General features: G+C 41.8%; 1 protein-coding gene across 10 annotated transcripts in view; it reads right to left on the bottom strand.

Moving 5' to 3' along the window:
• The window catches only part of LOC134360022 (membrane-associated phosphatidylinositol transfer protein 2), a 307,102-nt gene that overhangs the window by 258,129 nt on the left and 24,990 nt on the right, over positions 1–23,983 (bottom strand). For 9 of the 10 annotated variants that reach the window (XM_063074026.1, XM_063074020.1, XM_063074024.1 and 6 more), the window contains exon 2: positions 3,728–3,830. The exons of the other annotated variant lie outside the window; for it this stretch is intronic. The gene's annotated coding sequence lies outside the window, so the exon portion shown is untranslated. The remainder of the gene's footprint in view (positions 1–3,727; positions 3,831–23,983) is intronic. 10 annotated transcript variants of the gene reach the window in all.

Raw genomic sequence — 23,983 nt, 5'->3', positions numbered from 1 at the left:
CGCATTACTTTTATTTCCAGCAACTGAAGATTTTCTCTTGCCTGAAATGGGATATATGACGTGTGAAGGGGCTTGTCATGTCCATTTTGGGACTGCTCACTCACATCTGGGCCCCACCAGACACTCAGTTCTCACCTGTGGCTCCAAGTAGCTGTTTGCAGGCGACAGCGGCCACACCGCAGTACACCACTTCGACAGGTGGATCTCACACCCTGGTGAGATAGGAACACGTCTGAAGTCAGCTCCGGAAGACTAGGCGGATGAGACCTACAGTGAGATCCAATGGCCGGGTGGTCCTGCAACACTCCGAGGAGAGCGGAGGGCATGACAAGGCACAGAACAAGCCATGGTCATCCACTGCAACCAGGAGAGACCCCAGTTGTGGTGACTACTCATACCACTGAGGTCGAGAGAATGGAACTGCCTCAGTGCAATGGTTTTTCCACTTCAAAAACTCCCACACAGGTCTCCTGTCATCGTCGGACATAACCAACAAACAACAGGATTGGGGTGGCATGGTTACCTAGTTGTTAGCACAACTCGGGTTCAATTCCTGGCGCTGCCTGTAAGGAGTTTGCAAGTTCTCGCCGTGACTGGGTGGATTTCCTCTGGGTGCTCTGGTTTCCTCCCAGTCCAAAGACATATCAGTTAGTAGGTTAATTGATCATTATAAGTTGTCCCATGATTAGGCTAGGATAAAATGGAGGGTTGCTGGGAGGCACGTGGCAAAGGGCCAGAAGGACCTATTCTGCACTGTATCACTGTATCTCAACAAAAAAATCAAACCTAAAATAGTGTAACGACTGCAGTACAGGCTGAGATTACCCACCCCCCACCCCCCAGGAGGACAGGCATTAGTTTGGGTCCTACTGACCATGAACTGGGTCTGGGTCTCACCATAGAATTGGCCCAGAACACATATGCTGGCATGGCGGGAGGAGAAGATGGCGGTGCAACGAAGCACGCGCGGCCTCTCTGGTGATGTTATCTGTCAAGTAGGAGACCGTGCACAATTCTGATTTGATGGAGGCAGACCTGAGAGCACAGAGGAACATCTGGTGAAACTTCCGAAATGCCTGTTTCGCTGCCGTCGCTACTGTGTGATCTGAAATCTCCGGAGGGGAAGGCCCCGAATCCTCGGCTTTGCCTGTCGCTTGGCGGCCAGGGCCAGGGTCGAAACGCTCAGAGCTCGGTGTCGGAGGCTCGAAGTTTTCAGACGGACTCAGAGTCGGACTGTGGTCGGCTGCTTCCAGGATGCTGCATCGGCAAGTTTGCGGCGCTGGAGGTTCATGGCAGGGAGAGTTTTCTCCTTTCTACCGTCTGCGTGAGATGTTGGGGCTATCGGGAGTTTGAGACTTTTTTTTTACCGTGCCCATGGTCTGCTCTTATCAAATCACGGTATTGCTTTGCACTGTTGTAACTATATGTTATAATTATGTGGTTTTTGCCAGTTTTAGTCTTGGTTTGTCTTGTGTTTCTGTGATATCACACCGGAGGAACATTGTATCATTTTTTAATGCATGCATTTCTAAATGACAATAAACGAGGACTGAGTGTCCTCATAATCTAAATATGAATAAGGAAAGGGAGGTTAGGATGTTATTCCTTAGGACATAGAAGACTGAGGGGAGATTTGATAGAGCTATACAAAATTATGAGGTGATTAGATAGGGTAAGTGCAAGCAGCCTTTTTCCACTGAGGTTGGGTGAGACTAGAACTACAGGTTGCAGGTTAAATGTTGAAGGGGAACCTGAGGGGGAACTCCTTCACTCAGAGGGTGGTGAGAGTGTGGAACCGTGGGTCTGAATGCAACATTTAAGAGAAGTTTGGAATATACAAGGATGGGAGGGGTGTGGAGGCCCATGGTCCCGGTGCAGGTCGACGACACTCAGCTTATTAAAAGTTTGGCATGGACTAGATGAGTTTCTATGCTGTAGAGCTCTATGGCTATAATAATACATACAGGAGAGCATGGTAGGTGGGAAAGAAAACAGTGCCAACCAACAGTGTGCTGCTGAAAGCAACAGTCAGTCAATAAAGGGAGTTAAAGTGATGTACTAAAGCTCCAGAACTAACACAAGAAACCATCACAATCATTTCAGAGACATAGTTACTATGCAGCACCGCAGAAAATTAAACTCTGTATCATTCTATGTTGACTATGTGGATTATTTTGCATTTTATTTCAGATTCATTTTGCTCAATTTTATAACTTAAACAACCTGCAAACTTCTGTGACCTCCCTTCCTTCCTCTGTGTGCTTGCCTCTAATCTCCCAACCACTCTCGATGGACAAGTTCCACATTCCACTTACTGGCTAAAGAGGCTTCTTCTCTTCTCTGTTACATTTACTGATGACTATCACATAATGACAGATTTTCCTGCAGCGGAAACCTTTTCACTTCCACTCAGTACAAACCTTGGACGTTTTTAAAGACCATAAAGGTATCCCTCAGCTTTACACTCTCAGAAGAAGGGATTTAGGAATTGTTTTATGACCTCAACTTACTTACTTACTGCCTGTTACGCCCCTGCCATTGAGGGCAGCAATGAAGGTCTCCAGCCCTGGCAGCGTTCAGGGCTTCCTTCATCATGTAAGTAACTTCCTTTTGGTTTTCACGACCGTCAGCCATGCAAGTCCTGGGTGGAGACTCAGGAATACCACCAAACTCAAACGTAAAAGGAATCTTCATTGCTGCTTCCATAACAATTTTGTTTTTTCAGTCAGGGTTGTTAGCTCTGAGCTGAACCCCCCGAATCCAGAGGACCTGTGGACCACTCTTAGCCTGGCCTCTACACTTTGACCTGTTAAGCAAGGGTGACTCTACCAACAGCCAAAGCATAAAGCCCAGCATAGTTCTCTGAGTCATTAAGGCATGCAAGCCTGCAAACCATGACAAAGTTGTGGCCCCTGAGGCTACAGACCATAAAACGTAGGAGCAGAATGAGGGCTTTAGGCCCATCGAGTCTGCTCCACCATTTCATCATGGCTAATCCATTTCCCTCTCTGCCCCTCTCTCCTGCCTTCTCTCCCTGACTTTCTAGTAAATGTTTATAACACCATAGTCTGAAGAAAGGCATACAGGCACATATATTAATTATCATTATAAGAGAATATTAGGTCCACAAAGTATTAACTTTAATTACACTTATTATTTTAAGCTCAGCTTCATACAGAGTACAGAGAAGAAAGTCTAAAATCAAGGTGATTAGAACAGTTTCTTTAGCCAGAGAGCAGCAGATCTGTGGAATTCATTACCACAGGCGGCTGTGGAGCCCAGATCATTGGGTATATACAAAGCAGAGGTTGATAGGCTCTTGATTAGTCAGGGTGTCAGAAGTTACGGGAGAGGGCAAGAGAATGAGACTCAGAGGGATAATAAATCAGTCATGATGGAAAGGTGGAGCGTATTTGATGGGCCAAATGGCCTAATTCTGCTCCTGTGGGTTTTTGTCCATAACAGCTAATGACTGAATGGGCAACCATCACGCTCTGGTCAGGCCTCTGGATGTAGTCTGTTGCGTATACTACACACAACGGTATTTACTGATGTAGCTTTGTATTGAGCGTACGACCAAGATAAGAAGACAACACTGAATAGAACAGGATCTTGGAGGAATTAATCTTTGTACTTTTAAACTGTGAGCTCCTTCCCCTTCACTTAGCACAAACTTGTAACCAAGCTGACAGGAGAAGCTGTAGGTCTTTAGAGCATTACTACTTACCCTAGTTGTACACAACCTTCATTCGGTTCCAAGAAACAGGAGGAAGTCAGAGCGGCATCACTAACTCCTCAACGTCACAACAGCTCCCTTGGGTACACAGTGGCTGAGAAAGTAAACCAGGAGATCACGATTACTGCTTTCGCTCACACTGTCTTAACAGAAACAGATCTTTCATTTGCGAGAGCAAAGTCTTTTCCAGATGCCAACTCAGGGTCAGTCAGGGTGTCCACAAGATCTTCCTACCCTTGGACTTCAAAATGAACTTCCCACCCACTCCTTCTTTCTATGTTCTCATCAATTAGAGTCAGACAGCACAACAGAACAAAACTGATGCTTTGGCCCATCTAGATCATACCTCATCTACCATCTTCCCTTCATCATCCTTCTTGGTATGCTCCTTGAGAAACTCAACAACATTGGTTACACATGATCTGCCCAGTTGCTGGAAAAGGCAGAGCAACTAGCTTGGAGTGATGATCACCTCACACAATAGCACACAGTACATCTTATCTATGCTGTAATTAGGATTCCCTAAAGGTTAATTTACAGGTTGAGTCTGTGGTGAGGAAGACAAATGTGATATTAGCATTCGTTTCAAGAGGACTAGAATATAAAAGCAAGGAGTAATGTTGAGGCTTTATAAAGCACTGGTGAGGCCTCACTTGGAGTATTGTGAGCAGTTTTGGGACCCTTTTCTAAGAAAGGGTGTGCTGACGTTGGAAAGGGTTCAAAGGAGGTTCATGAAAATGATTCCAGGATTGAAAGGGTTGTCATATGAGGAGCGTTTGATGGCTCTAGGCCTGTATTCACTGGAATTCAGAAGAATGATGGGTAACCACATTGAAACCTATCAAAGAATGGCCTTGATAGCGTGGACCTGGAGAGGATGCTTCCTATGGTAGGGGAGTCAAAGACCAGAGGACACAGCCTCAGAATAGAGGGATGTCCTTTTAGAACGGAGATGAGGAGGAACTTCTTCAGCCAGAGAGTGGTGAATCTGTGGAATCTGCTACCACAGTCAGCTGTGGAGGCCAAGTCAGTGAATATATTTAAGGCAGGGGCTGATAGATTCTTGATCATCAGGGGATGAAGGGATACGGGGGGGGGGGAGGCAAGAGATTGGGGCTGAGAGAAAAAAATGGATCAGCAATGATGAATTGGCAGAGTAGATTCAATGAACCAAATTCCACTCCTCCATCTTGTGGTCTTTTGCAGCCATATTCATCAAGAACAACATGGGAACTAGTAAGATCAGTGTGGGGTGTGCTAAAATCTACTCTAATTCAAGCAATACACCCTGAGGAACCTCTTCTGTACCCTTTCCAAAGATTCCACATCCTTCCTGTAATGTAGAAACCAGAACTATATACACAGTAAGCCAAATGAGGCCAAACCTCAATTTCGTACAATGTGGGTTCCTGCCTTTTCTACTCTAGGTACCAAATGAAGTCAACTATGCCTTAAGTCTTCTTTATCAGCCTATCTTCTTGTGTTGCTACTTTTAGGAAGTTTTGGACACGGACCCCAAGATCACACGATCCATCAATGTTCATAAGTATCCTATGATTTACTGTACATAATTTCCCCTTAGATTTCAAAGTCCAAAGTAAATTTTATATATATATATATATATATATATATCACCATATACAACCTGAGATTCATTGTCTTATGGGCATACTCAATAAATTTATGGAATAATAACCATAACAGTATCAATGAAAGTTCACCCAGCTAGGGCATTCAAAACCAGAGTGTAAAAGACAACAGACTGCGCAAATACAAAAAGAAAGAAAGAATAATAAATAAGTAAACAAACAAATAAACCACAAATATCGAGGCTGACTGTGGACTTCGGAAAGGGTAAGATGAGGGAACACACACCAGTCCTCATAGAGGGATGAAAAGTGGAGAGAGTCAGCAATTTCAAGTTCCTGGGTGTCACTATCTCTGAGGACCTATACCGGTCCCTACATATCAAAACAGCTATAAAGAAGGCGAGACAGCGACCATATTTCATTAGGAGTTTGAGGAGATTTGATATGTCACCAAAGACACTAACAAATTTCTACATACGTACTGTGAAAAGCATTCTAAGTGGCTGTATCACCATCTGGAACGGGGTGGGGGGGGGTGGCTCTGCACAGGATCAAAATAAGCTGCAGAGAGTTGTAAACTTAGTCAGCTCCATATCATGGGCATCAGCCTCTAGTATCCAGGACATCTTCAAGGAGCCAGGCATCAGAAAGGCAGCGTCCATCATCAAGGAACCCCCCCACCACCACCCAGAAAGGAGGTACAGATGTCTGAAGACACACACTCAGTGATTCAGGAACAGCTTCTTCCCCTCTGCATTCTGATTTCTCAATGGACATTAAACCCACCAACACTACCTCACTACTTTTTATTTCTTTTTTCCCCCTTTTGCACTGCTTATTTAACTATTTTATATATGTCTATGTAAATATATACATGCACACATATATGTGTGTGTATGCTTACTTTAATTCACAGGCTTTTTGAATATTATCATGTATTGCATTGTACTGCTGTCGCAAAGTTAACAAATTTCACAATATATAATATTCCAGTAATATTAAACCCAATTTCCAATCTGATCATGAAATGAAGAGTCCTCGAAAGTGAGTCCATAGGTTGTGGGAACACTTCAACGATGGGGCAAGTGAAGTTGAGTGAGGTTATCCCCTTTGGTTCAAAAGGTAATAACCGTTCCTGAACCTGGTGGTGAGTCCTGAGGCTCCTGTAGCTCCTTCCTGATGGCAGCAGTGAGAAGAGAGCATGACCTGGGTGGTGGGGGTCCCTGATGATGGATGCTGCTTTCCTATGACAGTTTTTCATGTAGATTTGCTCAATGGTAGAGAGGGCTTTACCCAAGATGGACTGGGCCATATCCACCACTTTTTGTGGGATTTTCTGTTAAGGGGAATTAGTGTTTCCATACCAGGCCTTGATGCAGACAGAAAGTATAGTGTCTACTACAGTGCAACGTCTCACACTTGGCCAGATTAAACTCCATCTGGCATTTCTCTACAACTGAACTATATGCTGCTGTATCTTTGGCAATCAACCTATTCACAAGATACCAATCATTGTATCGTCTGCTAACTTAACTCACTGATCCACATTTCTAACGAGGTCACATATCTTATTATCACAACAGCAGAGGTCCCAGTAAGAGTCTCTGCAGAACATCACTAAACTTGGACCTACAGGAAGTAGGCCCTTTGGCCCATCTACATCATGCTGGCTCAGACTTCTACCTCTTCCCATCTACCTGCACACAGGCAACAGCCCTTCCTAGCACTCTCATCCATGCATGTGCCTATCCAAACCACTCTTAAATATTGCAATTGAACTTTCATTCACCACTTCCGCTGGCAGCTCGTTCCACACTCCCACCACTCTCTGAGTGAAGTAGTTCCCCTCAGCTTCACTTTAAATATTTCACATTTCACCCTTGATCCACTGGTTCATGGCATAAAAGAGGTTGGGAATCCCTGCCTTACAGCATAGGAGATTGAAAAAGGTATACAAAATTATGAGTATAGATAGGGTAAATGCAAGAAGCTTTTTCTATTGAGATTAGATGAGACTACAACTAGAGGTCATGGGTTACGGGTGAAAGGTGAATACTCTATAAGATTGGTTAGATATCACCTGCCATGTACAAAACCATGTTGACTACCGCTAATCAGGGCTGTACGTCTCAATACTTTTCCTATATCCTTTTATGGATTGTGGATTGGACTCTGCGGTTCACGTTCGGGGGCGTTTCTGGTTGCTCCTTGATTTATTGCTATTTTCTGCGATTTTGATCAGGGCAGGCTGGTTTGTGGCCTGCAGTCAGCAAACAACACAGCGCTAGATTGAACTGAACTGAGCCGAACTGAATATTTCTGGACTGTTCCTATGACTTCGTGGTTTGATGTTTCATATTCTGTGTTTTTCACCTGTTGTTTTGCCATTTGCGCGATTTGTTCTTTTTCTTTGCGTGTTGAGGTTTTAATGGTTTTCTTTGATCGTTGTTTCTTTGTTTCGTGGCTGTCTGTGGGGAAGACAAATCTCAGGGTTGCATACTACACATATACCTTGAATCTTGAATCTTGCCCCTTAGAATGACTTCCAATAATTTAGCCACAATTAATGACTTGCTCGCTGGCCTAAAATTTCCTGAATTAGTCTTTGCGCATGTTGTGCAACAGAACAACAGTGGTTATTTTCCAGTCCTCCAACACCTCATCCATGGCTACAGACTTTCTGAATATTGCTGCCAGGGCCCCTGTAACTTCTGCAGTAGACTCCCACAAGGTCCCAAGGAACACCTTGTCAGGCCATGGGGACTTATCCACCTTAATTCTCTGGAGGGAAGGCCCCAAATTCCCGGCTTTGCCTGCTGCTGGCGACCGAGGCTGGGGTCGAAGTGTTCAGCAGAGACGGTGCTCGGTGCTCAGTGTCGGAGGGCTGATCAGAACTCGAAGTTTTCGGGCGACTCAGAATAGGACTGTGGTCGGGCATGGCAGGGAGAGTTTTCTTCCTTCTCCCGTCTGCGTGAGATGTGGGACTTTCAAGAGACTTTGAACTTTTTTTACTGTGCCATGGCCTGTTCTTCATCAAGTTATGGTATTGTTGCACTGTTGTAACTATGTTATAATTATGTGGTTTTTGTTAGTTTTTCAGTCTTGGTCTGTCCTGTGTTTCTGTGATATCACACCAGAGGAATATTGTATCATTTCTTATGCATGCATTACTAAATGACAATAAAAGAGGACTGAGTATCCTCATAATCTAATCTAATCTAATCTAATTCACCTCAAAACAGCCAGCACCTCCTCTTCCATAATCTGGATACAGTCCTTGACCTTTTGCCTCAGCTTTATAGACGCAGTGCGTGCCAGCACAGTAGCACAACACAACACTTTACAATACTAGCGATCCGGGTTCAATTCCCACCGCTGTCTCTCAGGAGTCTGTACATTCTCCCTGTGACCACGTGGGTTTCCTCCGGGTGTTCCAGTTTCATCCCACAATCCAAAGACATGCCGGTTAGTAGGCTCTTTGGTCATTGTGAATTGTCCTGTGATTAGGGTAGGGTTAAATCAGGCAATGTGGCTCGAAGGGCCGGAGGGGGACACTGTATCTCGATTAAGTTTTTAAAAATACGCAACTACAGACCTGTGAGTCTCACACTTTCAATCTTATTGATATCTTCCCTGCAGACAGGTAACCAGAAATAGAACGGCACACAATACTCTAAATGAGGCCTCACCAACGTCAACATAACATCCCAGCTGCTGTATTCAGCACTTAGATCTTGCGACAATTGGTGGAAATGATGCCGGGGGGGGTGGTGTAGCAAGTGGGGATCCAAGAGAGAGACAGAATGAGAGCAAATCGGGACCTCAGATCAAGTGATGAAGTGTGCATCAAGAATGCAGACTTCAGCACTGAATGAGGAAAGATTACTCACGAAACTCCTTGGATATTCAAAACCGTGAATATTTACTGATCTCAGTCTGGATATGAATCACAATTCCGAAACACTGCTTAACTAACAGTGGCGTCATCATTTCAAATCAAACCCCAATTACTTTCAGCTTGCTCAACCGGGCCATCTGTCTTCAACAACTGCTGGTAATATTCCGTTATCACTAAAACATACAGCAGTATTTTACGGTAGTGTCCACAAAATTTATTTATTTAGAAATACAGCATGAATCAGAGATAACATCTCCACCTCACTGACGATCAATTTTGGCACACCTCAGGGGTGTGTGCTTAGCCCACTGCTCTACTCGTTCTATACCCATGACTGTGTGGCTAGGTACAGCTCAAATGCCAACTATAAATTTGCTGACAACACAACTACTGTTGGCAGAAACTCAGACAGTGATAAGAGGGTGTACAGAAGTGAGATATATCAGATAGCTGAGTGGTGTCGTAGCAACAACCTCCCACTCAGTGTCGGTAAGACCAAAAAATCTGATTGTGGACATCAGAAAGGGTGAGACAAGGGGACACACACCAGTCATAATCAAGTGATCAGAATTAGAAACAGTGAGCAATTTCAAGCCCCTGAGTGTACCTCAGCAGCTACAAAGAAGGCATGACAACAGCTGTACTTCATTATGAGTTTGAGGAGATTTGGTATGTCCACAGATGTACTGTGGAGAGCATTCTTGCTGGCTGGGGTTGGGGGGGGTGCGGGTGGGGACTGCACAGGATCAAGGTGAGCTACAGAGAGTTGTAAACTCAGTCAGCTCCATCATGGGCACGAGCCTCTGTAGTATTTAGGCCATCTTCAAGAAGCAGTGCCTGAGAAAGGTCGCGCCCATCATTAAGGATCCCTTCACCCAGGTCATGCCTTGTTCTCATTACTACCATCGGGAAGGAGGTACACAGGCCCAAAGGCACACACTCAACAATTCAGGAACAGCTTCTTCCCCTCCGCCATCCGATTTCTGAATGGACATTGAACCCATGAACACCACCTCACTACTTTTTATTTCTATAGTTGCACTACTTATTTAATTATTTTACAATAATTCAGTTGCTTTCCTCTCTACAATTACATATTGCATTCTACTGCTGCTGCAAAGTCAACAAATTTCTTGACCTATGTCGTGATATTAAAACCTGATTCTGATTCTAATTCTGAACGGGCCTTTCCAGCCCTTCGAGCCGTGCTGTCCCGCAGCCACCGATTTAACCCTGGCCTAATCACAAAACAATACAAGGATCCATTCTGATTTCTACCGAGTGACAAGGAGATTTGCGGTACCATCGTGCCACTATCTGTTAATATGTTGAAGTCAATAATGAGTTTTTCTGAAATATTAGTTATTATTAACAGTACTGTGTTGCTGTGGTGCCAACAACACTCTGCTCAGTGCTGCACACCACTACACTGGTTCAATGAACGTCCTTCCAATCAACTTCAGATTTTCCTTTTTCCAGCACTTGTCAAGTCAAGTCATGGCAAGTCTATTGTCTTTGAACCGTATGCAGTCGGCCCTCCTTATCTGCGAGTTCCGCATGTGCGAATTCGACCAACCGCAGATCGAGAAAACCCGGAAGTGCTCTTCCAGCACTTGCTGTTCAAACATGTACAGACTTCTTTTTTTTTGTCATTATTCCCTAAACAATGCAGTATAACAACTATTTTACATAGCATTTACATTGTATTAGGTATTATAAGTAATCTAAAGATGATTTAAAGTATACGGGAGGATGTGCATAGGTTATTGTGGATCGGGATCGAAAAAAAACCCAGAAATTCTCTTACTAAGTAAGTCGGAACAGGTACATCCAGCATTATTTAGTGTCCGTTAGCCAAACGTTTGTCTTAGTATATAGTACATACTTTACCTTTCTATGCATAAAAAACACTTAAGAAACGTATGTTTCAGCGCCGGGCTTGGGAACGGAAATTCCCGAGTTCGATCCAGTGACAGACCGCTCCCGAGTGCGATCTCCATCCCTGCCGGGTTGATGTGGAGGATCAAAAACCCAAAACCCCAAAACCCAATAATTAAATCACTGTGTTGCTTCGTAATAATTGTACCTTTCAACGGGGCACGCCCTTTCTCATTTTATCCTTTAAAATTGTTCCAATCGTTGACCGGCTGTAGCCTAACACTTTTCCAATGACCGACGGCGCTTCACCTCTTTCTGATCACTTTATTATCTCCACTTATTTTAAATCATGATTGTGATTATTTTCGTGAACAGAAACACTGCAAATTCAGAGCTCCGCCGCCAGGTCCTAATGTCCACCACACTGAGACAGGTTTAATAAGATCTGGGGTTCCGCTGGGTCCTAAGGTCCACCGCCTTTAGACAGGTTGAATAAGCGACGTGAGCATCCACGTTTTTTGGTATACGCAAGGGGTCCCGGAACCAATCCCTCGCGGATAAGGAGGGCCGACCGTACATGTATACCATAAAACGAGACTCTGAACCAGGGTGTAAAGCACAGTAGTACACATAACAGACAATAAATTATAAAAGGATAAAATCTGCAGATGAATCATGCATAAATAACAAACTAAAGTACATAAATTAAATCCTGTCAGGTATAGACAGATAAACCAATGACACTTTGAATGCAATGCAGCAGGGAGTTCAGAAGCCTAATGGCCTGACAGAAGCTGTTTCTCATTCTGACTGTTCTTGTTTTTATGCAACGGAATCTCCTGCCTAATGGTAGGATGTCAAAGAGGATGCTCAATGGATGGGATGGGATCCTTGATAACACTGAGGGCCCTGCATATGCAGCGCTCCTGATAAATGTCCCTGATGGATGGTAGGAAGACCCCTATGATCTCTCGGCTGTTCTCATAGTCCTTTGCAAAAGAATAAATAATTGCACACTACAGAATGCACTAATTTGGAAATTATGATTACATATTACACACAAAACGGACTCTTGCAGAACTGACATTCATCTCAGACGTGTAAACATCCAGTTATGAAATCTCTGGCCACTTGTTCTCATGGGAGCAGAGGCTGAGTCAAGGCAGTGAAAACAGCAAACACTGAATCGCAAATTAAAAGCTATACAGAATTTTCAAATAAACGGCAAAAAAACACTATGACTCACCCCTTCAAGGGATGGATACTGGAAGAATTTCACATGATGGAAATATTCCAATGAAAAAAAGTCACAAGATCTGGATATGATAAGAGTGAAGAAATCCTGTTGTCTGCAGCATCAATGCAATTGCAAATGACCTTCCTCAGCCATGACAGTGAAAGACGTGATCCTTTGTGTCTTGCAGAACAACCAGCTCACAAACCAGCCACTCTGTATTTGATCACCATTCAGTGGCACACAGACTGCAGGCAACCACCTTATTTCAAACACCTAACAGTGCATGGCTAGGTTTAAGAACCTAATACTCCTGATGCATTCAGCTGCTACAATACTGAGGTGTTAACTCCTGAGGCGTTAAGCTGTTAAAAACTCTTCATTGGACAAAAAAAGTTATGGTGTTTTTATGAATTGAACAGTTAATAGTTTGCAAATAAGCTAAAACATTACAAATATTTAAAGTTATTTACTTTCAGTTACATCTTTTGTTCTAATGTGAAACCCAGTGAACATTCCATTTCCCAAGCCAACTAATCTTTGTAATTTAGGAATGCTAAGGGCAGAAAAATTACTCCAGTCCATGTGAGCTCGATCCAAAAGCAGAAGAGAGTTCACTTTCCCTATTCCTTAATTGAATTGAAGCGAAACCCAGCATGGAGCTTCCATTTGCTCATAACCTATCTGTCATACCGTACCATGCAAAAGTCTTAGGCACGTACAGTATATATAGTTAGGGTGCCTAAGACTTCTGCATAATACTGTATTTGTCAACAGCTGGTAAATCCAGTGGGAGCAAAGAGTGTTGGGAACAGTGAGGGTAGGGGGTTGTGGGACAGGGGCAGACACACGCAGCCCTAAGATACCAGCAACACACATAAAAGTTGCTGGTGAACGCAGCAGGCCAGGCAGCATCTCTAGGAAGAGGTACCCTAAGATACCAGGGTAGGTCATTTGATTCCAAACCATTGGTTTATTAATCATGACAGAATGTCTTTCTGGTGCTTCCTGCTTCCTCCTTTTCCAAATCATGATCCCCCTTCCCACTCTCAGTCCACAATAGAGACCCAAATCAAAATCAGGTTTATCATCAATCGTATATGTCATAAAATTTGTGTTTTTTTTTGTAGTACAGTGCAATACATAAGTCTATACATAAGTGTACTGCACAGAAGTCTTAGGCATCCTGGCTATATATCTGTACCTAAAACAGTACTGTATAAGCCAATAACAACTGTACAGCACTAGTGAGACCCAACGTGGAGATTTCACTTGCCCATCACATTTCTGGAACTATAAGTGAGTAATAATCACTGCACAGCACAAAGAAACACATGAAGAACGCCTTTGTCTGAATGATAAATACAATGCAAATTTATAGATCCCAGATCAGATCAATCCATTACAGTCCTCAGTTATTTCCATTTGGTTTGGGCATCATGGAGGCGTAGCAGTTAGCGCAACACGATTGCAGCTCAGGGTGCCAGAGTTCAGAGTTCAATTCTGAAGAACAACTGTAAGGAGTCTCAGTACGCTGTCCCTGTGGAATGTGTGGGTTCTCTCCGGGTATCCAAAGTCAGTTCATCCACAGTCCAAAGATGTACCAGGTAAGGTTATTTGATCATTGTAAATTGTCCCATGATTAGACTAGGGTTAAATCAGGGACAGCTCGAAGGGCTGGAAGGGCCTATTCCATACTGTATCTCAATAAATTAAAAAAATCCTAGTCACATACACCAGGATACAGTGTGTAAGGGGGTTTCGTCGCTTATGTTACTGTGTAGCCGAGCGACCCTGAGGGTGGCCAGGGGGGCTACAAGTGAAAAGCTCATCTTGTATGCTCTTCGTACAGATCAAATCACTTCATAGTGTACTGAGTAAAAATAACGTAAAACAAAAAAATGCAGAATAAAGGGTAAAAAACTATTTAAGTTTTTGTATTGTGTATTGTATCAAGTGTACGTGACTCTGATGAATATATTCACAGAATATCAGAGTGAAGGATGCTCACACCTAAAGATACAACAGCCCCAGCCAATCTCTCGCTTACTCTCTCTCTACAACTCTCCAATGATGCGGCAGCCAGTAATGGACACATTACTTCCACTACAGCCTAGCCAATGCTTTATAAAGTTGTATCATAACCTTCTGTCCATCATAATCTATATCCCAGCTCATAAACACAAGAGCCTTACTAGTCTTCTCCATCACCATATCTACCACCACAGATTCTGCCCACATTGTCAATTTGTTTTCCCAGAGTGCTTGTTCATTTTGTGCTGTGTCATACGACATGAGCAATCACGGTCTTTCAATGACCATGACTGTGCATGGCAAATTTTTCTGCAGAAGTGCTTTGCCATTGCCACCTTCTGGGCAGTGCCTTCACAAAACAGGTGACCCCAGCCATTACCAAAACTCTTCAGAGATTGAGACCCTGGCAACAGTGGTCAGATAACAAAGATCTGGGTTATACACCAGTTCAGATGACCATCCACCACCTGCATCCACAGCTTCACCTGACCTTGACCAGGGGGCTAAGCAGGTGTTATACCTTGCCTAAGAGTGACCTGCAGGCTAGCAAAGGGAAGGAGCACCTTATTCCTCTTTTGATAGAGGTGTATCTCCAGCCCGCCACCCTTTGTAATCTATACTCCAGCTAATAACCACAAGAGTCCTGCATGTCTTCTCCGTCACCTTGTCCACCTGCATAGTATCTGCCCACGTTGCCAACTTATGGGATGCTTGGTCTGGTACACCAAGGTCCCCTGTTCCTCAGTACATCCATCATAGATATCCTACCCCAATTTGCCCTCCCAGTGTGTAACCAGGTTAAACCCCTCCCCACCATTGAGCACACCTACGCAGAGTGCAGTATCCAAGACTCTCACCACCCAGGCTATGCTCTCTTCTGTTTGCTGCCATCAGGAAGGAGGTACAGGAGCCTCAGGACCCACACCACCAGGTTCAGGAACAGTTAATATCCCTCAGCCATCAGGTTCTTGAACAAGAGGGATAATTTCACTCGCTCCACAACCTATGGACTGTCTCATATTTATTGCTTTTTTGTGTGTTTGCAGAGTTTGTTTTCTTTCGTAATGGTTGATTGTTCATCTTGCTACATGCATTCTGTTGTGCTTCTTTGCATATACAGTTGTAACCCTCTCACTGGGCTCCTATACAAACTCAGCTTGGTAGCTAACTGCTAACAGCCACATGACCAATCGGTGAGAAGGCCACCTTTCATAAACATATATGTCCAGGGTCGGAATGATTTGGGGTTCAATCATGATATTCTGATTAAAGAAACCTCAATTTTGAGTGAATGCTGTGTAAATTCCTATTTTAATATACGGCATTTGTTAAATGTTATGTACTCTCCACCTAAGGAAATATCAGAATGTGTGATATCTTTGAATGCGGAGAAGGCTTTTGACAGAGTTGAATGGAACTTTCCATTTACATCCTTAGAAAAATTTTATTTTGGACCTAATTTTATTCATTGGATTAAATTACTTTATTTATCAGAATTCTAAACCCTTTAAACTCCAACATGGAACTAGACAAGGTTGCCCTTTGAGCCCTCTGCTTTTTGATTTCGTATTAGAACCCTTAGCAATTGCTTTTCGAGAGTCTGAAGAGATCACTGGTATTTTAAGGAGAGGTACTATTCATAAAGTGTCGCTCTATGCTGATGACTTGTTGCTTTTTATATCCAATGTTACAACCTCCTTACTATTTGTGTTCCATTTACTGACTAATTTTAGTCAGTTCTCAGGATATAAAATAAATTTACATAAGAGTGAACTGTTTCCTTTAAACAATTTAATACCAACTGATATTAACCTTCCTTTTAAAATTGTAATAAAACAATTTACATTTTAGGAATAACAAGTACTAAGAATTATAATGATTTATTTAAGGAAAATTTTCTAAGTTTATTGAATTATGTTAAAAAAACATTTTCTAATTGGTTGCCTCTACCTTTATCACTGATTGGCCGATTAAAATGAATATCTTACCTAAATTTATATATCTTTTACAAGCTGTGCCTGTTTTTACTCCTAAATCTCTTTTTGACTCTCTGGATTCAATTCTTTCTTCCTATATATGGAAGAATAAAAAACCTCGTATAAATAAAGCTCACCTTCAAAAAACCAAACAGAATGGAGGATTTGCCTTACCCAATGTTAGGTTATATTATTGGGCAGTTAATATACACCATATTACATTCTGGATATTTTACATTAACCATGAGAATTACCCCATATGGGTTTCTTTGGAAGTCAACTCTTGTTATAAAATTTTCCATTATTTCTTTACTTGGATCCTCACCTCCTTTATCTTTAAATAAACTAATTGACAATGTAGTGGTTAAACATACATTGAGGATTTGGTTACAGTTTAGAAAACATTTTGGTTTATTGAGATTCTCCCTCTCAAGTCCCATATTTTCTAATTGTTTTTTCAAACCATCTTTAATTGACTCATCTTTTAAAGAATGGGCACGTGGCCAAGTGGTTAAGGCATTCATCTAGTACCTCAAGGTTGCTAGTTCGAGCCTCAGCTGTGGCAGCGTGTTTGTGCCCTTGAGCAAGGCACTTAATCACACATTGGCGCCCCACACAGACTTCCAATTGACACCTTGTAAGGCATGAAAATGCCCGACGCAGGCCTCTCATGGTCTGAATCGACGTTCTCCTTAAAGAATGGGATAGAATGGGTATTAAATGATTTCAGGATTTGTTTGATGGAGGGAATCTCTCTTCTTTTGTGCAACTTTCAACGAAATTTAATCTTTCCAACACTCACTTTTTTCGATACTTACAGATTAGAGATTTTTTATGATCTCAATTACTTACATTTCGGACAAGTCCAGATAAGAATATAATAGATACAATTTTTAATCTGAAACCCTTTGATAATGGTTCAATATCTTACATTTATGGTCTACTGCTGGGACTGAAAATGGTCTCTTTAGATAAAACTAAAGGAGACTGGGAAAAGGATTTACAGATTTTCATATCTGATGAGAGCTGGAAGATTATTTTAAAATTGATTAATTCTTCATCATTATGTGCTCATCATTCTTTATTACAATTCAAAGTGGTACATAGAGTTCATATGTCTAAAGGTAAGCTTTCCCGTTTCTACGCAGATATTTCCCCTTACTGTGATAGATGTACTAATGGAGTGGCCACAGTGATTCATATGTTTTGGACTGGTCCGAGCCTTGAAAAATCCTGGAAAGATGTATTTCAAACTTTTTCTGCACTTTTCAATGTCAGCCTTAAGCCCAATCCTTTGACTGCCTTGTTTGGTATTGTTGAGGATAGTGCTACAAAATTGAAACCATCTAATTTGCGGGTATTGGCCTTTATGTCTCTTATGGCCAGGAGGGCGACCTTGCTCAAGTGGAAGGAGGCCGCTCCACCCACTCATGTTCAATGGCTATCTGACGTTATGTTATGCCTTGATATAGAGAAGATTCGTTGTTCCATTTCTGATTCTAAACATGATTTTCTAATAACACACATCAAAATTGCTGGTGAACACAGCAGGCCAGGCAGCATCTCTAGGAAGAGGTACAGTCGACGTTTCGGGCCGAGACCCTTCGTCAGGACTGACGAAGGGTCTTGGCCCGAAACGTCGATTGTACCTCTTCCTGGAGATGCTGCCTGGCCTGCTGCGTTCACCAGCAACTTTGATGTGTGTTGCTTGCATTTCCAGCACCTGCAGAATTCTTCATGTTTATGATTTTCTAATGTTATGGGGACCCTTGCTGAATTATTTTCACAATCTTTGAACTGTTATTAAAGTATGGATCTGAGCCATTATTATTATTATATCATATGGTAAGGTATTTTTCTTTTTTCTTCTACCAACCAGCTCATATTGGTAGTGGGGGTAGATTGTTTCAATAAAATACAATTATTTTATTCTATTTCATTTCATAATTCAATCTTTTTTTATACATGATTGTTTTCGAATATGGGATACTGTGATCATATTATTGTGATTTAAATGTAATGTAATTCGTATTGTTTACTTGTATCCTTATGAATTTTGTATTTGTATTCATGTAATTTATATATCAATAAAAATATTGAAAAAGAATGCTGTGTAAATACTGCCCATACGCAATTGTCGGTTGGCAACAAATAACAAATCATACACAACATAAAATTATGAAGAACGTACACTTACTAATTTCAGCTTTATCAGTTATTAAGAGAAAAAAAAAAGAAAAAAATCAATAAAAGGGTCCATCACAGTTAAAGCAGTCTAAATGTGCCCATGACCATTAGAGCTCGTCTCTTCTGAAAGCTGGGTATGACTGTTACTCACGGCACTGAATTCTCATCGCCCATCACTGGTACAGCTTCCCATTTTGAACTCTGCCACGCAAGGCACTCCTTGCAATCACATCTTCCCATCAGGGTAAATCCCACGGGTGTCTCTCCCAGTCTTCTCTTTACCACATCTCCCGCTAAGACCAACAACCCCAGCAATGTCTGTCACAAATCTCTCTCCGCCCAGATCTCTCCAGAACCTTCTCCCAATCCCACCATGCTGATTGGTTGACACAGCATTCTTAAGTTGAACAACATAACCCCTTATCTTTAACCGAAACCAAAACATTCTACCAGAGGAGACACAGAAAACTACTAAAATGAAACACCTCACGGCACAGCAGTAAACATTGCAGTAAATGCCTGCAAGTAAATGACTCGCAGTTGTATATGGTGACATAAATGCACTTTGATAATAAATTTACTTTGTGAGATTAAATGTCACCTGCCATTGCTGTCTCCCAAGAGGACCACAACCTTGTCATGGTTTGGTGGCTTGCATGTGACAATGACCCGGAGAGCTATGTCGGCTGGAGTCACTGTTTATGCTTGTCAGTGTCATCTTCAAACCTACTAATGAAATCTCCTGCACTACTATCCAAATCATTCATGTGTATAATGAACACTGGTGTGATCAGTCCTGCTGTAGGGTCTCGGCCTGAAACGTCAACTGTACTCTTTTCCATTGATGCTGAGTTCCCCCAGCATTCTGTGTGTGTTGCTTGGATATCAAGCATCTGCAGATTTTCTCATGTTTGTGACTAGCGTGATCAGATCTGATTCACAAGAATCCTTAACTGCCAGCATTATTAAGCCATAAACAAGAGATTCTGCAGATACTGGAAACCTTGAGCAACCCACAAAATGCATGTTCTCAGTATTATTTATTAATTATTTGCACAATTTCTCTTCTTTTTTTTTACATGCATTGCCTTTGTTTATGTAGACTTAATCATAAATTCTGTTGTATTTCTTTATTTTTGGAATATGCGTACAAGAAAATGTATCTCAAGGCAGTAACTGCTGACTATTATTTGCTTGTTATGCATCATGTTGCATGACTGGTCTTGGCAAATTTTTCTGCAGAAGTGGTTTGCCGTTGCTGCTTTCTTAGCAGTGTCTTTACAAGATGGATGACCTCAGAGGTTATTTGCCTGGCATCAGTGGTCACATAACCAGGACTTGTCATATACACCAGCTGCTCACACGACCATCCACCACCTGCTCCCATGGCTTAAAAGGACCCTGATCGGGAGGGCTAGGCAGGTGCTACACCTTGCCCAAGGGTGACCTGCAGCAAGCAGAGGGAAGCAGCGCCTTACAACTGTTCTGATAGAAACTCATCTCCACCCTGCCTTCCAAGGTGCTTTGATAATAAATTTACTTTGACTTTGAAGCTTTTCAAAACTAAACAAGTTCTGGGCAGATAGTAGTGAACTGGAAATCAAGTCAACATGGTTTTATGTAAAGTAAATCAAATTTAACAAACTTGGGCTTTCATGTAACAAGGAGGGTGAACAGCAGTGAAGTTGTCAATGGAGTATATCTGGACTTCCTGAAGATATTTGACAGGGTGCCATATAACAATGGTGCTCTAGAACTCATGGTGTTAGGGAAGATGTGTTAGCACAGATTTGCAGAATGCCTACAGGATGGCTATTTAGAGAGATAATGGTTGAGCACACTAGGGAAAGGCAGTTCTGGATTAGGTGTTGTGTAATGAATGATATTTGATTAGGGAGCTTAAGGTAAAAGAACCTTAAGAAGACAGTGATCATAATATGATAGAACTCAACCTGCAGTTTGAAAGGGAGAAGCTAAAATTGGATGTATCAATATTTCAGGGAACTACAGAGACATGAGAGAGGAAATAGCCAAAGTTAATTGGAAGGGGACATTAGCAAGGATGACGGCAGAACAGCAAGGGCTGGAATTTCTGAGGGAAATTCAGAAGGAGTAGGATAGATACATTTCAAAGCAGTAGTATTCTAAAGGGAGGATGAAGCAGCCATGGCAAACAATGGAAGTCAAAGACAGCATAAGTAAAGAAGAGGGCATATAACAGAGCAAACAAATTAGGGGGAAAGTAAAGGCTTGGGAAGCTTTTAAAAAGAGACAGAAGACAACTAAAAAGCATAAAGAGAGAAAAGATGCAATATGAAAGAAAGCTAGCCAATAATGTAAAAAGATATCAAAAGTATTTTTCAGATATATAAAGAGACGAAAATAGATATTGGACCACTGAAAAATGATGTTGGACAAGTAGTAATGGAGAACAAATAAATGGTGGACGAACTGAGTAAGTATTTTGCATCAGTTTTCATTGTGGAAGACACTAGCAATATCCGAGAAATTCAAGAGTACCAGAGAGCAGAAGTGAGTGTAGTTGCTATTACTAAGGAGAAAGTGCTTGGGAAGCTGAAAAATCTAATGGTAGGTAAGTGACCTGGAACAGATGGACTACACGCCAGGGTTCTGAAAGAGGTGGCTGAAGAGATTATATAGGCATTAGTAATGATCTTTCAAGAAGCATTAGATTCTAGAAAGGTTCCGGAAGACTAGAAAATTGAAAATGTCACTCCACTCTTTAAGGAAGGAAGGAAGGCAAAAGACAGAAAATTACAGGCCAATTAGCCAGACCTCAGTGGCTGGCAGGATGTTTTTGTCCATGATTACAGATAAGGTTCCAAAGTTAGCAAAGTTTCCTCAAGGAGAAATCATGACTGACAAATCAGTTGGAATTTTTTAAAGAAATAATAGGCAGGATAGACAAAGGAGAGTCAATGGATATTGTTTACTTGGATTTTCAGAAGGCCTTTGACAAGATGCTGCACACAAGCTGCCTAACAAAGTAAGAGTCCATGGTATCACAGGAAAGATACAAGCATGGATAGAAGATTGGCTGGTTGGCAGGAGGCAAAGAGGTAGAATAAAGGGAGCCTTTTCTGTCTGGCTGATGGTGACTAGTGGCGTTTTGCAAGGGTCAGTGTCAGTCCACAACTTTTCACATTACATGTTATTAATCAGTATGAAAAGAACTGATGGCTTTGTGGTGCCCTGGTATTGTAGCAGTTAGTGCAAAGCTAACACAATTCGGGGCACCGAAGTTCAATTTCAATGCAATCTGTAAGGAGTCTCTGTACATCCTTCCAGTGCTCTGGCTTCTACCCACAGTCCAAAGATGTAGCAGGTAGGTTAACCTGTCATTGTAAATTGTCCCGTGATTACACTAGGATTAAATTGGGGACTGCTGAATGGCATGGCTCAAAGGGTCAGAAGGGCCTGTTCCATGCTGTATCTCTAAATAAAAAAATTATTGTCACATGCACCAATGTACAGTGAAAAGCTCATCTTGCATTCTCGTCCTAGAGATCAAATCATTATGCAATGCAGTGAGCCAGAATAATGTAAAGCAATAACAATGCATAATAAAGTGTAAGAACTATTTAATGCAGCTTTTGCATTGTGTCAAGTGCAAGTCACTCTGATAAATACATTCGCAGAAAGATCAGAGTGAGTGTAAAATCGGATGTATTAGTATTATGGTGCAGTAAAGGGAACTACAGAGGCATGAGAGAGGAGCTGGCCAAAGTTGATCGGAAGGGGATACTAGTAGAGATTACAGAAAATCCACAATGACTGGAAGTAAGATACAGCATTACAGCAAAAAAGAGCGCATATAGAACAAAAATCAGTGGGAAGTCAGAGGATTGGGAAGCTCTTAAAACCAACAGAAGGCAACTAAAGAGCAATAAAGGGAGAAAAAATGAAATATGAAGGTAAGCTAGCCAATAATATAAAAGAGAATATTGAATGTTTTTTCAGATATATAAAGAGTAAAAGAGGGAAGAGCGGACATTAGACCACCGATCATGCCTGATGGGGAACAGTGGGGAACAAAGAAATGGTGGATGAACTTAATTCAGTATTTTGCACTAGTTTTCACTGTGAAAGACTAGCAGTATGCCAGAAATTTGAGTGCGTTAGAGGGCAGAAGTGAGCGTCATTGCAATTACTAAGGAGAAGGTGCTTAAGAAACTGAAAGATCTGAAGGTAGATAAGTCACCTGGACCAGATGGTGTTCAGCCCAGGGTTTTGAAAGAGGTAGCTGAAGAGATTGTGGAGGCATTAATAATAATCTTTCAAGAGTCAGTAGTGTCAGGAATGATTCCGGAAGACTGGAAAATGGAAAATGTCACTCCATTCTTTAAAAAGGGAAGAAGGCAAAGACAGGAAATATAGGCCAATTAGCCTGACCTCAGTGGTTGGCAAGATGTTAGAATACATTATTACAGAAAAGGTTCTAAAGTTAGCTTGATTTCCTAAAGGGGAAATCTTGCCTAACAAACCTGTTGAAATTCGAATAAATTCTTCTCAGGCTTCCAGCCAGGTACGGGTATTAATTTTAAGTGATGCTTCGAGGACAAACATCAGGGATGATGCCTAGGCTCGAGTTCAGTGGTATATACACACCCGTCACCCATCCCTCCTGATCAGTTCATCCTCAAACAGGTTTCTGCTCTCACCTTGCTCACAATCAAATTCCAGTTCTTACTTAAAACAAGATCTTTGTTCATATTCTTAATCTCTAGTCTTATTTCAATGGCTTCCTCAACCAGACAGTCCCATAAGCCATTGCATTTGTCTATTACCCTGAGCTAGATGAAGATCAGACCATATTTTCTGAGTAATTAATGCAGAAAACCAGGTAATTGCAAAGGGTTCACAAATTTTTTCTTGCAATTGTATATATACCCTCAATGTCCATGCTTCCTAATTGGTCCTCAACCAAGTACATATATGTACTTTGGTAATAAAATTTACCTTGACCTTTGAACGTTAAAATTGCACAAGGAATAGATAAGACAGCAAGTCAAGGTCATTTCCACAATGGAACTGTCTAGTATTTGCATCACTTTAAGGTGAAGCAGGGAAGTCTTTTTCTTAAACAGAGAGTGGTATTTGCCTGGGGAGGTGATGGAAGCAGACACAACGGTAACATTTAAGGGGCATTTAGACAGGCACACGAACACCAGGGAATGGATATGGGTGATGTGGGTGGACAGGTTAAGCTTAATTTCAAAGTTCAAAGTAACTTTATTATCAAAGTACATATATGTAACCACATACAACACTGAGATTAATTTTCAAATGGACATACTCAGCAAATCTATAGAATAGTAAATATAACAGGATCAATGAAAGATCAACCAGAGTGCAGAAGACAACAAACTGTGTAAATGCAAATATAAAGAAATAGCAATAAATAATGAGAACATGAGGTAATGAGATAAA

Source organism: Mobula hypostoma, chromosome 21 (genome assembly GCF_963921235.1).
Source record: "Mobula hypostoma chromosome 21, sMobHyp1.1, whole genome shotgun sequence".
In the NCBI taxonomy this organism is placed as follows: Eukaryota; Metazoa; Chordata; class Chondrichthyes; order Myliobatiformes; family Myliobatidae; genus Mobula; species Mobula hypostoma.
The sequence above is the reverse complement of the archived record's forward strand: the minus strand, read 5'-3'. Positions and strand labels throughout refer to the sequence as shown.